Below are 12566 nucleotides of genomic sequence, written 5' to 3'. Positions count from 1 at the left end.
GCACAATATTTGTTAGAAGTTTGGTCAATGGGCCGGGCGCGGTGGTTCACGCCTGTAATTCCAGCACTTTGGGAGGCCGAGGCGGGCGGATCATGAGGTCAGGAGATGGAGACCATCCTGGCTAACACTATGAAACCCCGTCTCTACTAAAAATACAAAAAAATTAGGCAGGCGTAGTGGCGGGCGCCTATAGTCCCAGCTACTCGGGAGGCTGAGGCAGGAGAATGGCATGAACCCAGGAGGCAGAGCTTGCAATGAGCCGAGATTGCGCCACTGCACTCCAGAATGGGCGACACAGTGAGACTCCATCTCAAAAAAAAAAAAGGAAAGGAAAAAACGAAGTTTGGTCAATGGTCACAGAGTCAACTGTTAGAAAGGCCAAGTAAGAAACAATGTAGCTTCATAAAATATAACATAAAAGGAGGTCATGGGAAATGTGGTAAATAGCATGGGGAAAGGTCACTGCCACACAGTTGAAACTATTTATATGTGAAAATGAGGGCTCAGTATAGACAGATCATCTGCCTTTGATTTTTAAATTTTTTAAAATTTTTAATTTTGTGAGACAGGGTCTCACTCAGGCTGGAATGCAGTGGTGCGATCTTGGCTCACTGCAAACTCTGCTTCCCGGGCTCAAGTGATCCTCCCACCTCAGCCCCCGAAGAAGCTGGGACTAAGGCATGCATGCCACGACACCCGCTAATTTTTGTGTTTTTGTAGAGATGTGGTTTTGTCATGTTGTCCAGGCTGGTCTCAAAGTCCTGAGCTCAAGCAATCCACCCTCCCTGGCCTCCCAAAGTGCTAGGATTACAGGTGTAAGCCACTGTGACTCGCCTCATCAGCTTTTTGAGTAAAAGTTGGGAATTCAGAATTATATGTAAAATATTTTAATTGAAAAATACAATGAGCAAAAACAAAAGCAAAAACAGTGTGAGTCAAACAAAACACACATGTAGAGAAGACTGGACCTATAAGGCTGTGTTTGTACAATGTCTGACCCAGATCTTTTGTTCTACCAATCTAATGTGCTTTTATTTTTTTAAAAAATTTAAGTTTTAAAGTTTTAAAAATATCTGTGGGTACATAGTAGGTGTATATATTCATGGGATACATGTGATGTTTGATACAGGCATGCAATGTGAAATAAGCATATCATAGAGAATGGGAGTATCCATTCCCTCAAGCATTTATCCTTTGAATTACAAACAAACCAATTATACTTTATAAGTTATTTTAAAATGTACAATTAAGTTATTATTGATTATAATCACCCTATTGTGCTATCAAATCATATGTCTTATTTATTCTTTCTATTTTTTTGTACCCATTAACCATCCTTACCTCCCTCCAGCCCTCCAATACCCTTTCCAGCCTCTGGTAACCATCCTTGTACTTTCTATGTCCATGATTTCAATTGTTTAGATTTTCAGATTCCACAAATAAGAACATGCAATGCTTGTCTTTGCCTGCCTTACTTTTCTTAACATAATGATCTCCAGTTCCATCCATGTTGTTGCAAATGACTGGATCTCATTCTTGTTTATTGTTGAATAGTACTTCATTGTGTATATGTTCCATGTTTTCTTTATCTATTCGTCTGTTGATGGACACTTAGGTTGCTTCCAAATCTTAGCTATTGTAAACAGTGCTGCAACAAACAGAGGAGTGCAGATATCTCTTTGATATACTGATTTTCTTTCTTTTGGGTACATACCCAGCAGTGGAATTGCTGAATCACACAGTAGCTAAATTTTAGTTTTCTGAGGAGCCTCAAAACTGTTCTCCATAGTGGGTTGTACTAATTTACATTCAACAGAGTACAAGGGTTCCTTTTTCTCTACATCCCTGCCAGCATTTTTTATTGCCCATCTTTTGGATATAAGCCATTTTAACTGGGGTGAGATGATATCTTATTATAGTTTTACATTCATTCAATGTTATTATTGATAAGTAAGGACTTACTCCTGCCATTTTGTTATTTGTTTTCTGGTTGCTCTGTGGTCTTCTCTTCCTTCTTTGTTTCATTCCCATCTTCCTCTAGTGAAGGTGATTTTCTCTGGTAATATAATTTAGTTTTCTTGCTTTTTATTTTTTGTGTATCCACTGTATGTTTTTGGCTTGAGGTTACCATGAGGTTTGTAAATCTATCTTATAACCTAATATTTTAACCAGATAACAACTTAACACTATTTGCCTAAACAAGCAAGGAAAAAGAAAACTATTAAAAACTCTATGCCTTAGCTTCATCCCCTCAATTTTTAACTTTTGTTGTTTCTGTTGATATTTTATTGTACTCGTTATGTCTTGGAATGTTGTAGTTATTATTTTAGATTGGTTCGTTGTTTAGTCTTTCTACTTAGGATAAGAGTTCCAGTGTTACAATATTCTGTGTTTTTCTGTGTACTTACTCTTATAGTGAGTTTTGTACCCTCAGATTGTTATTAGATCTTTAGGGTGTCGATTTTCTGGCCAGAAACCTCTGTGACTGCAGTGCCTTTGCCCAAGTTCTTGTCCCACGTTGTCCGGGAAGAATGAGGTATGCAGACAAGTGAAGAGTGAACAAGATGATGAGCTTTATTGAGTGTTACAACACCTCATAGGAGACCTGCAGTGGGTAGCTTCTCTCTGTGGGCAGATTACTGTCAAGTGTTCAGTTCTCAGCAGTGAGGAGGCCCTGGAGAGGGTAGCTACTCTCTGCTACTGGTCATCCTGATGTCTGTAGCTCTCAGCAGATATGAGGCCTTGGAGAGGGTGGCTCCTCTCTGCTGGCAGGTCACCTCTGCAGCTCTCAGCAGAGAGGGTAGCTCCTCTCTGCAACTGGTTGTCCTGTCATCTGCAGCTCTCAGCAGAGTGTCGTTCCTCTCTGCAGCTGGTTTTCCCATTGTCTCTCTGCCCTCTTTATCCTCTGGTCATCCTCTGCTCTGCTCTGGCTGAGCCCAGGAATTTTATGGACCTCAGAAAGGAGGAAATGTGTTCCAGTTAGTCCATGGGTGGCCATGGGCAGCCTGGAAAAGGCACCAGGAGACCCCTCTTCGGTCTGTGGGTCTGGCACTCCAGCCCCCAGCCTTCAGGCCCTCCCTGGCCTAAAGATGGGGCCTTACTGGGGACCTGCGTTCTTCTGCCCAGGAATCAATCTGTCTCCAGCTGCCATTCATGGCCCTTGGGGCTTGGCCCCAATTCCCTGCTCAGAGATTAGAACAGGTTACAGGAGTGGAGAGAGGTCAGGCAGCAGGAGAAGATACCCCAAAGCCTGCAGGGATTGAGGGGTTCCTTTCTGGGGCCCCCGAGGGTGCAGGCTGCAGAGATGCCCAGGTTCCTGTGCCTGGGAGGCAGAATACAGCTGCACCCGGGAGCTCTCGCTCTGCCAACTCGGAAGGGGTGGGGCTCCTGCTTGTCTGTGGCTCCCACCTAATCCATGAACCAGAGGTCCAAGTCTGCAGTCGAGGGTCCTGCAGCTGCAGCTGCACCTTGGAGGTCAGATCCTGCCTATTCCCAGCCCCTCTCCCAGAGCACAGGGAGGCTCAGATCCACAGCAGCAGTTTGGGTGGCTGTGGCTCCTGCCTGCTCCATAGAGCGGGAGGCCTGGGTCTGCAGTTGCCTTTGGGTGGCTGCAGTGACACCCAGGGAGCTCCTGCCCCGGCTCAGAAGGGGCAGGGCTCCCACCAGCTCCATGGAGTGTGCAGCCCCAGCCATGCTTCCCTGCTGCAGCCAGCATCATGGCAGAAGCCACTGCCATCAAGATGATTATTTATCACTCATTAATATCCTTTTTTTTTTTTCCACTGAAGTACTACGTTTAGCATTTTTTGTAGGACATGTCTGGTATTAATGTAATCTTTCAGCTTTTGTTTGTGAAAGTCTTCGTTTCTCCTTCATGTTTCAAAGATACTTTAGCTGGATATGCTATTGTAGGGTAAAAGTTTTTTTCCTTCAGCACTTTAAATATGTCATGCCACTCTCTCCTGAATGGTAAGGTTTCCACTGAGAAGCCTACTATCACACTGACCTATTGGAGCTTCATTTTATGTTATTTGTTTCTTTTCTCTTGCTGCTTTTCGGACCCTTTCTTTATCCTTGACCTTTGGGAGTTTCATTATTAAATGCCTTGAGGTAGTCGCCTTTTGGCTAAATCTGCTTGGTGTTCTATAACCATCTTGTACTTGGATACCGATATCTTTCTCTAGGTTTGGGAAGTTCTCTGTTATTCTGCCATTGAATAAACGTTTTACCCCATCTCTTTCTCTACCTCCTCTTTAGGGCTGATAACTTTTAAATTTGTGCTTTTGAAGCTATTTTCTTGATCCCGTAGGTGTGCTTTATTGTTTTTTACTTTTTTTTTTTTTTGCCTCATCTGACCTGTATTTTCCAATAGCCTGTGTTGAAGCTCACCAATTCTTTCCCCTGCTTAATCCATTCTGTTATTAAAGGACTGTGATGCATTCTTCAGTATGGCAATTGCATTTTTCAACTCTAGAATTTCTGCTTGATTCTTTTAATTATTTCAATCTCTTTGTCTGCTTGTCTGCTATCAAATTTATCCGATAACATTCTGAATTCCTTCTCTGTGTTATCTTTAATTTCTTTTTGTTTCCTCAACCCAGATATTTTGAATTCTCTGCCTGAAAAGTCACATATCTCTGTTTCTCTAAGATTGCTCCCTGGTGCTTATTTAGTTCATTGGGTGAAGTCATGTTTTCCTGGACGGTGTTGATGCTAGTAGATGTTCTTCAGTGTCTGGGATTGAAGAGTTAGGTATTTATTGTAGTCTTCACTGTCTTGAGTTATTTTTAGCTGTCCTTTTTGGAAAGGTTTTTCAGATATCTAAAAGGACTTGGGTGTTGTAATCTAAGCTGTATTTACTTTAGGGGGCCTCAGTAATGCTGTGGCACTTGCAGACTCGTAGAGGTACTGTCTTGATGTTCTTGGACAAGATCTGGGAGAATTCTCTGGATTACCGGGCAGACATTCTTGTTTCTTCCCTTCCTTTCCTTTACCCCAAACAAACAGAGTCTGTCTTTGTTCTGACCCACCTAAAGCTAGGAGTGGAGTGACACAGCACCCGTGTGGTGACCACCATGACTGTGCTGGATCAGACCTGAAGCCAGCACAGCACTGGGTCTTGCCCAAGGCCTGCTGTAGCTACCTTCTGGCTACTGTCTATGTCCCCTCAAAATCCTGGGGCTCTACAATCAGCAAGTGGCAAAGAAAGCCAGGCCTGTATCTTTCCCTTCAGGGAGGCAAGGTGCCCCAGGCCCTGGGTGGGTCCAAAGTAGCTGTCTGAGAGTCAGGGACTAGAGTAAAAAAAAACCTTAGAAGTCTACCTGGTGTTCTATTTTATTGCAGCTGAGCTTGCACTCAAACCACAAGATGCAGTCCTCCCACCCTTCCCTCCTCTTTTTAAAGGCAGAGGAGCCTCACCCTGTAGACACCACCACCCCAGGCGACAAAGAGATGGCCAGACTACCAACCAATGTTCCCTTAAGTCCCAAAGGCTATTAAGTCAACTTTTGATGCATGTTGCCTGGCCTTAGACTTACCCTTCAGGACAGTGGGCTCCACTCTGGACCAGGGCAGGTCCAGAAATGCCATCTGATATGGTTTGGCTCTGTGTCCCACCCAAATCTCATATTCAATTGTAATCCCCAGTGTTGGAGAGGGATCTGGTGGAGATGAGTGGATCATGGAATGGATTTCCCCCTTGCCGTTCTCATGATAGTGGGTTCTCATGAGATCTGATGATTCAAAAATGTGTGGCACTTCCCCCTTTGCACTTTCTTTCTCCTGCACCACCGTGTGAAAATTGTGCCTGCTTCCCCTTTGCCTTCTGCCCTGATTTTAAGTTTCCTGAGGACTCTCCGGCCATGCCTTCTACACAGCTTGCAGAACTGTGGGTCAATTAAACCTCTTTTCTCTGTAAATTACCCAGTCTCAGGTATGTCTTTATAGCAGTAAGAAAACAGACTAATACACCATCCAGGAGTCAAGTCCTGGAATTGGGAATGCCAAGAGCCCACTTGGTGCTCTGCCTCGCTGTGGCTGTGCTGGTATTTCAGGTGCAAGAGAAAGTCCCCTTTACTTTTCCCTCTGCTTTTTTTCTCAAGCAGAAGGAAAGCCCTGTAGCTACCACAGCTGGGAGGTTATCAGTGTTATCAGCCTTGGCATTCATTCTTGGTCTCAACCATTTGTGAGACCTTCTGATGGGTCAATGTCATATAATAAATGGCCATTTTCCTAAGGCATAAATTTAAGCTGCAATATATGATTGCTGTGCAGAAGAGAGATATTTATTTGGTGGGAGAGCTTAAACTATAATTCAGCATTTTTGCAAGTATTAAAAAAGTTAATACGAGTAAAGTATATCAAGCATATAGAAAATCAATGTTAGCTAATATTATTATTTATTATTTCTTGTGGCTTTGTTGTTTTCTATTTTCCACTATACTTATAATAATTCTTGTAAAACCATTCTGTGGTGCGATTTGTGGGGAAAATTATTTGCTGCTATTATAGTCCAGAATTGGGAATTATCCAAGAAACCAAGACTTATCCCTTGCAGATGTCAAGGGTTTCTTCTGTTTAGCCCTGGGATCTTGAGGAAAGTTACCAAATTTAGCCTAGCACATAAACATACCAACCTGGGTAATAATTAAGGTGCCATGCCTTACCCTATTTTTGAGAGGTAGGATACTAAAATTGAAGTTAAATTTATCAGCATATTTTGAGAATAGGTATGATGGAAATGGATTCCAGTATTTCTGGATGGAGACAACTACTTGCTAGCCCCAAAGGAAAAGGCTGCTAGAGCTCAAAACTGCTTCTGCAAAGTACTTCTGGGAAACTGGAAACTTTGTGAGTCCTTTGAGACTCATACCATTTGACTAGGTCACTCTTTGTCCTTCCTTATCATTATCATCTGTAGATTTTAAGGATTATATTATTTCTGACCAATAATAATTTAATTCTAATTTTCTACTGGGGTGTGTGTGTGTGTGTGCGTGTGTGTGTGTGTGTGTGAGAGAGAGAGAGAGAGAGAGAGACAGGGTCTCACTCCATCACCCAGGCTGGATTGCAGTGGTGTGATCTCGGTTCACTGCAACCTCTGCCTCCTGGATTCAAGTGATTCTCATGCCTCAGCCTCCTGAGTCAGCAGCTGGAATTACAGGCATGCACACTGATTTTTGTATTTTTAGTAGAGATGGGATTTTCCCATATTGGCCAGGCTGGTCTCGAACTCCTGACTTCAAGTGATCTGCCTGCCTTGGACTCCCAAAGTGCTGGGATTGCAGGTGTGGGCTCCCACACCTAACCTTATTGACTTTTTCCATTAAAAAGTTTATTTTCATGTATCACATTTTGAGTTAGTTATATTATGCAAAAATTATGTTATAGAAAAGGCATATTTATTTTTTGGTCTGATGAATGTGGATAAGAGAAAAATTTATCATGGCTGTGAGCAGTCCAAAATATGGTCTAGAATAAGGAATGTAGGAAATGGAGACTACTGTAGGCCTTATTAAATTATAACATTTCATAATTAAATGAAAACTAGTAAATGAAATATAAACATCAGACTTGATTTTTTCCCTAAAGATGCAGTTTTAAAACTTAAATGAAAAAATGCCGATAGAAAATTATCTTTAGAATTTATCTTTTTTGACTAGTTAGTTACCTTTTGCATTTTTTAGTAATAAAATTTACTTAGTGGAGTATTTTCTTTCCTTAACCATACTTTAATATTTTTGTCTAACTTACCTCTTTCTCATCCTGAAGGTAGACAGTGAGCAGCGAGGGATTTGGAGACAAACTTTGGGGAATTTGAGTGTTTTTAAAAATCACCTCCATAAAATCTTTATTTTATTTTTTTCACAAAACCCTTAGACATAAAGTTCTCTATGTGCTGTTCCAAACAAAGTCTCCTTTTAGGCAGAGCTGTGGTGTTCCAGAATTAAGTCTCCTTTTGGCCTGCCTTTCTCCCTAGGCAGAACACCTGAGCCACAGTATCAGAACTAGGGGTGGAAGCCTGCTTTTTCTGGAATGAAACCCCTCACTCTTCAAGTGGCCACAAGAGAAGAGGTAACAGTCCCTGGTCTCCATATTCATGTGTGAAATCTCTGCCCTATGAGCAAGCTGAGATGAGGGCAATTTGGAACCCAGTATTGTGGCCGGAGTAGACTTCCATTCTTTGAGCCAGGGCAGAGATGGGGAGACCCAGCGCTCTCTACCATCTAGAATAGAGTTTCTGCAGCACAGGGTATAGTTGGGGCAGGGTGGCAGCCTACTCCTGATGCGGGGGAACTGTAGCCCCAAACCAGGTGTGGGGAAGGAATAGAACTCCTGTCTTTTTGGTTGCAACTGCCTGGAGTAAGGAACTTGGGGTACAGCTTCTAAAATACAGCATTGGCACTGGGGGAAAGGGAGTAAGTCATGATCCAAAGGCCACAGACTTGCTTTTCTTGCTGACATTTACTAGATTTTCTTAAATACATGTTTCACCATTTGCTGTATGTTCTTAAGACACTCGCCAGATGACTGTTGTGTGTATTTTAAAAGTAGTTTTTACCAGTTTTATTTCTTTTTTCTGGGGAGACAATCACTGAGCTTATTATTCCAGTGTTCTGGAGTTACAATTTTGAGCTTTTTCTAGAGGTGCAAGTCACAGAAATTCCTAGTGCTTCATGTTTCTCATTTATAAAATAAAGCTTGTCATAAGTATTTACTCAGATGATGTCTGAAAATTACCTAGTTCGTAGAGGTAATAGAATGGATATTAGATCTCTTTTCTGCTTACCCTTTTGCTAATTATAGATTCAATGTTTTTTACTCTATTTCATCAAAAGCCTTCAGCTCAAATTTACACCATATATATTCTGTCTATAAAGACTTCAGATCACTCAGCTATTTGTCAGAAAAATAAGATGCTTAATCAATCAGTGAAAATCTTAAATGTTTATTTCATCTTAATTCAACAACTATTTATTGATTTCCAATTCTTGCTAGTTATTGTGAAAGCCTATCTCTAGAGAGGCTAACAGACTCTTGCTGGCTTTGAAAGAAACAAGCTGCCATATTGAAACAAACTACCGTATTGTGTGTGAGCTGCCCTAAGGAAAGACACACATGGTAAGGAATAGAGGGTGACCTCTGGCTGATAGACAGCAAAAAACTGAGGACCTCAGTCTGAGAACCTGCAAGGATCTGAATTCTTCCAATTACCATGTGAGCTTGGAAGCAGCTCCTTCCCCAGTCAAGCCTTGGATGAGACCCCAGCCCTGGCCAACACCTTGATTGCAGCCTCTTATGAAGATTGTAGTCCCTAAGCAGAAAATCCAGATAACCTGTGCCCAGATTGCTGAGCCATAGAAATTCACTGAGATAGTAAATGTGTGTTTCAAGTTGCTGAAATTGTGGTAATTTGTAGATAACTAATAGGTAACTAATAGATAATGTATACCCTGTTCTTTAAACATATTCATTTATTTCTCCCTTTCTTTTCTCTAGCTCAGGGTTTCTCAACCTTGACACTACTAACATTTTGGCCCAGATAATTTGTTGTGGGGAGCTTTCCTGTGCATTGTAGGATGTTTGCAGCACTTCTGTCCTTTACCTACATGCCAATAGCACCCTCCCAATTTTAACAATAAAAAATACCTTCAGATATTGCCAAATGCTCCCTGGAGGGAGGACCCTCCCTATTGAGAACCATTGTGTTCCCTTTGTTTATAATACACTTACCCATCATTTTTGCTTGATAATCTGTTATAACAGAGTTCAAATGTCATGTTCTCTGATGCTTTGACTGACAAAGATTGTAAGGCAGATTATTTTTAGAAATGTCTCCAAATTCTTTCTGTCTGCACTCTGATAAGGTGGGTTGTACATGGTGTAAAATTTTAGAATGACCTAATTATTTATATTATTATTTTTATTATTTGCAGGATTGTGTAGGGGTATAGAACAATTTTCTGTTTCCCAAGGTTTACAGAATATTGATTTAAAATCATTATGTGTGACCTCAAACAATCAAATATTTGAGACCCTAGCCCTGGCCAACACCAGTCATAGATTTACATAGTCAAAGTATAGCAGGAAATGGGAAAGTGAATAACTGCCATTGGATAAAAGTTTTCATAAACATGATAAATTTAAAAATATAATCATTGTCAAAAATAATCAAGCTTGTCTTCTTTTTGTTTACTAACAACTTTCTTCATGTGGACAATGTGAGACATTTTGGTTTTGACATCAAAGCAGTAGCGTAACTCAGTTCCATACATAATTTATTGTGTTTTTGAAGTGTGAATTCAGAAACTCATTTTAATACATAATTAAGCTAAATTTTATGTGGTTTATTTCATTTCACTTTTGGAGATTACCTACTTGTGTCTGACTTGCATTTATGAATGCTTTAGTAATTCAATAGTGAGACATTGGAGTCATTTTCTTAAAACCAAAAAAAAGAATGTCCCATGGGAGATGGAGGTATGGTATTCTTGACTCTGAGAAATCTTTACTTTTCTAATCACCTGAGAGATATATTGAGGGTACACTTATGATCTTCTATCTAATCTGCATGATTGTATTCTGAGATTTTGCTGTCATCTTGAATTACAGGATAGCATGTTGACAGTCAACTTCAAGGATTTCTCATAGGCATATTTGGTGGAAACTAAACTTTATTAGTCCCTGTGTGAATTAAGATAAGAAAAAAATTAAAGTTACTCTCTTTTCCTTTAACTTGGCAAATGAAACAGATAAAAGCTTTCTCTAGTTCTATTTCACAGTTTAAAAATTACCATAATTTGAGAGGAGTGTGCTGTTTTCACTCGGCCATTTGTAGACTTTAATGGACTTGAAGGTTAAACTTTGTTATTGTTTGGCTCTGTGTCCTCACCCAAATCTCATCTTGAATTGTAATCCCCACATGTCAAGGGAGGGATCCATAATCCCCATGTATCAAGGGAAGGAGGTGATTGGATCATGGGGGCAAGTGTCCCCATGTTGTTCTTGTGATAGTGAGTGAGTTCTCACAAGATTTAATGGTTTTATGTGTCTGGCATTTCCCCTGCTTGCACTTCTGTCTGCTTTCCCCATGTAAGGAAGGTCCTTGCTTTCCCTTTGCCTTCTGCCATGATTGTAAGATTCCTGAGGCCTCCCTAGCCATGTGGAACTGTGAATCAATTAAACCTCTTTCCTTTATTAGTTACCCAGTCTTGGAGAGTATCTTTATAGCAGTGTGAGAACTGATGAATATAGATTCGATTGCTTTATATATTGCAGTTGTATGTTAGTATCTTGGTGTTTTGATTTTTTACTGAAACAGTTCATTGTGTACAGAGCTTCAAGTTCATGGATAGCTTAGAGACAGTGGATCCTCTATACATTATATACTGATATATTGCATCATTTAGGACTCTAGATTGCGAGCTCCAGAAAATGAAACTCAAACCGGCATAAGCAAAATAAAGAATTTAATACCTCATGTAACTAAAAAGTCCAGAAGGTATGTCTGGCTTTCAGGTGTAGGTGCAGACCTTGAGGCCCAAGGTCTCAAATGATTTCATTAGGCCTCTGTTTCTCTCCATTCATTAGCTCTGTCTTCCATTGTTTTCTACTATAACTACAGCCTGAATTTTTAAGAACGTGGCAGGTGCTATGAGAATTACGTAGCTGGAGTAAAGCGAAGGAGCAGTTCCCTGAAGAAGGAGGAGGGGAGTTTGGGGAATGTGGAGTTCTAGTCAGAAGGAAAGATGAATATGGAGTAGACTGAAAATTGATACCTACTCCAGAACCCAAATTTTAAGCATGTGGAATAGTAAAGAGTAATGTAATCAAAGAAAAAGGAGTTTTAGTTTGACTTTTATTTCATCAAATTTTCATAGCTTGATTTATGCATCTCACTAGTAAGACTATACATGCCAGGAAGACGAGATGTTCATTTTCATTGGGCAACCTTCACCTTGGGTAACGCTTGAATGGCTTCCAACTGTTTACTTCTGCAACACTTCCTTATTCCTGCTCTTGGTACTAATAAGTCTGCGTGAATACTCTGTTTAGATTTGTAAATATAGTTAGTGTTCTGTTTCTTTAAAATTATGTATGTGTGGGGTTTCCATTTGAGGTAACAAAAACGTCCTGGAATTAGATAGTGGTTATGGTTGTACATCTTGTGAATATGGTATACTAAAAACACGGAATGGTATAGTTTCCAGTGGTAATTTTATGGTATGTGAATTATATCTCAAGAAACAAAGGAAAAAGTACATAGAAATAGCTTAGATATGCGTTATCCTCATGAATATCATTGTCAACAATCCAACATAGATTAAATAAATAAAAAAACAAGAATCGGGCCCTTTTTTTTTTTTACAATAAAAACTTTCACTATTTTTATACATGGTGTTCACACAAAGCTTATAGGTTTTCAATATGGGGAATTACTGTTCCCTTGATAATCCTTTGTTTTGTTATGATTGCACAATGACATACATTTGTTGTAAAAATGATTAATTGCCATATATACACTTTCAACAAGTGTACACCATTTTGTAATTCTTTTTTTCTTCTTT

This window comes from Macaca mulatta, chromosome 2 (genome assembly GCF_049350105.2).
Source record: "Macaca mulatta isolate MMU2019108-1 chromosome 2, T2T-MMU8v2.0, whole genome shotgun sequence".
NCBI lineage: Eukaryota > Metazoa > Chordata > Mammalia > Primates > Cercopithecidae > Macaca > Macaca mulatta.
The sequence above is the reverse complement of the archived record's forward strand: the minus strand, read 5'-3'. Positions refer to the sequence as shown.